Source organism: Chiloscyllium plagiosum, chromosome 17, assembly GCF_004010195.1.
Source record: "Chiloscyllium plagiosum isolate BGI_BamShark_2017 chromosome 17, ASM401019v2, whole genome shotgun sequence".
Taxonomy (NCBI): domain Eukaryota; kingdom Metazoa; phylum Chordata; class Chondrichthyes; order Orectolobiformes; family Hemiscylliidae; genus Chiloscyllium; species Chiloscyllium plagiosum.
This window is the reverse complement of record NC_057726.1, coordinates 13,057,520-13,060,475: the sequence shown is the minus strand read 5'-3', so window position 1 is coordinate 13,060,475 and position 2,956 is coordinate 13,057,520. Positions and strand designations below refer to the sequence as shown.

The 2,956-nt window shown below is 38.9% G+C and overlaps 1 long non-coding RNA gene across 1 annotated transcript in view; it reads left to right on the top strand.

Annotated features, from left to right (window-relative positions):
* LOC122558664 overlaps positions 1-2,233 on the top strand; it is a 20,543-nt gene extending 18,310 nt beyond the window's left edge. Inside the window, exon 4 of the long non-coding RNA XR_006314214.1 lies at positions 1,233-2,233. This is a non-coding gene — a long non-coding RNA (uncharacterized LOC122558664). The remainder of the gene's footprint in view (positions 1-1,232) is intronic.
* Positions 2,234-2,956: the final 723 nt, after the last annotated feature.

Here is a 2,956-nt window from a genome sequence, read left to right as displayed (position 1 = left end):
GATAGGATAAATAGACAAAGTCTTTTCCCTGGGATCGGGGAGTCCAGAACTAGAGGGCATAGGTTCAGGGTGAGAGGAGAAAGATATAAAAGAGACCTCAGGGGCAACGTTTTCATGCAGAGGGTGGTACGTGTATGGAATGAGCTGCCAGAGGATGTGGTGGAGGCTGGTACAATTGCAGCATTTAAGTGGCATTTGGATGGGTATATGAATAGGAAGGGTCTGGAGGGATATGGGCCGGGTGCTGGCAGGTGGGACTAGATTGGGTTGGGATATCTGGTCGGCATGGACAGGTTGGACCGAAGGGTCTGTTTCCATGCTGTACATCTCTATGACTCTATGACTCTCTGAGTGTCGGATCAGCCATGTTCCTATTGAATGGTGGAGCAGGCTCAAGGAGCCAAACTCCTGTTTCTATTTCTTATCGTTTAATTGTGAGGGATGATTCGAGAAGTTGGAACTGTAACCCTTGGAGAAGAGGAGATAAGAGGCAATTTAGTAGAAGTTTTCAAAATCACGAGGGATCTAGACAGAGTGATAGAAATAAACTTTTTCCACTCGTAAATGGATTGAGAACCAAAGGGCATAGTTTTAGAGTTTTGAAGGAAAAAGCAGATGCAACGTGAGAAAGAAAGACTTTTCTCGCAGTGAGTAGTTAGGTTCTGGAATACACTGCTTGGAAGCATGTTGGAAGCAAGTTCAATTAAGGCATTCTGGAGAGCACTGGATGATTATTTAAATAGAACTAATGTGCAGCATTACAGGAAAGAGGCAAGAGAATTGGTGCTAAGTTAAAGTGCTCAGTGAGCCAGTGTAGACGTAATTGGCTGACTTGCTGCCTTCTGCAATATGAAGTTTTGTGATTCTGAGTGGGCCTTGTGCTTTCAGTTTTAAAGATAAAATGTAAATTGTGGTCTTATTTACATCAGAGGATCCATTTTTAGCTTGTCTACCTTCAGAAAACAGGACACTCAGAATTAAGCTCAATTTAACATGATTGCAAAGTGGGCAATGTGGCAGATCAGCCATGAACCCCATTTTGAGGCCAATAACCATTCCACCAGCAATTGGCTAAGTAATGAAAATCCATACCTATTATGGTGTTGGTTATGGCATGTAAGTTGCAAATGCAAATTGGAAATTTTAATGCAAATAAAGTCGGAAATGTATACAGACTACTTATTTACTATAACCTATCACATTTACGCTATCACACTTTTATCCCCATGAAGGTGCTTTGCATGAGTTATATAACCCAGATGCTGGCCTTGGATGAAAGAGGGTTGGAAGTTCACATACCAGTTCCAAGACAACGCACAAGAAGAAAACTTTTAAATCCTGCTTTATAAGCTGAACACGTTCAATGTTGCAAAGTCAACTGAAGCTAGATTGAGGAAAGGAATAACCCATGCCATTTACTGAGTAAGATGACTGAATAGTTTAAACAGAACTAGAAATTAAGAAGTGAGAGATAACAGTGACAGCATTCTTGAAAGTTGCACTTGAAAAGAGCTCCAGCAAAACCTGCAGTGATGATGATGTCAGATGATAACTCTGGATCACCTTAGGACATACTGAAATTTTAATAACAACAAGTGTTTTTTTTAACGAAAACACTACAATAAATCTTGGACAATGTAAATTCTGGGCAATCCAATTCAGCCACCGTTTAGAAGGACTGTAAGAATTATCCTCCCCTCAGGTGGAATGTCACATCTGATGAGTGTCATGGACGCTTCAAAAAGGAAAGTGGAAATGTACTGCAAACTAAACTGAAATGTCCTGTGAGTTATTTCAGATTGTGAACATGATATTGTCTAGGTAAGAAACGTCTGTTTTTTTTCACCTCAAGAATACAGAAAAATAGTGGTTAAAAGCATGTTTCAGTGCAGTTCTTTGTGTGCTCGTGAGTGAAGGTGCGAGTCGTGAAGGTCACAACTGAAAAAATCCCTAGTCACCTCAGTGCTGTACATAAAAAAGAAAGTCACTATCTCTTTTCACTGGAAGCCAGAAAGAAAGTAAAACTGCAATCAGAGAGACAAACATATTTTGGCTCAACTGCAAAGCAACACATTTTGAAATCAATGCTCACTTCTCAACATTAGGGCTATCATAATCACCAATGCAATGCCAAAACATCTCATTGTCTACTCTTCATGGAATTCAGAGACTGACCCATTGACCTATTAAACTTGTTTTTAATCATTTTGGACTCTTTGTTTACTCCATGTCTGGATATGTAGGTTTTGCATTATTATTTGATTTCTCATGTAATAACCAGTAAATACAATCTCTTGTTAACATTGGAAAAATGGTCACATTGTTCCTTTTTAAAATGTAAATTTGTTTGGCCTGGGACAAGGTTATCCACAAAGAACGGGGTAATTTTTAAATTTACCTAATGCCTTTCACAAGTACTGTCTTCTATGGTTTCATCAGAGAGCAGACAGAATCTTGATTTAAAAGCTCATCCAAAATATAGAACTTCTAGCAGGGCAGCATTCCTTCAGTACTGCGCTGAAGTGTCAGCCTACGTTTCTGAGCTGAAGACCTTGTGTAGGATCTGGAAACACAATATTCTGACTCAATAGTGAAAGTGCTACCCACTAAGTCAAATGATCACTAAGATGGAAACAACATTTTCAGAACTTTTGAAATGCTTTTTTTCTTTGAAATAGACAAGATGGGAATATTTAATCTTGTTGCCTTGTCTAATAAAGACGACATGATGTCCTATCCTGTCTTTAAGTGGAAATTATTTGTTACTCTCAGCAAGAACAGACTTGAGACATGTAAATAATCAGGTTACAAATGTGTCACAATAACCACTGGACCTTCTTTGCAAACATCAAAAAGTTAGTCACTCTACAGATCATATAGAAACAGCCTGACACAGGATGTTGCCAAGACAGATTGAGATGCAAAGATATCAAAGCTGCATTACATTCAAAAGTGG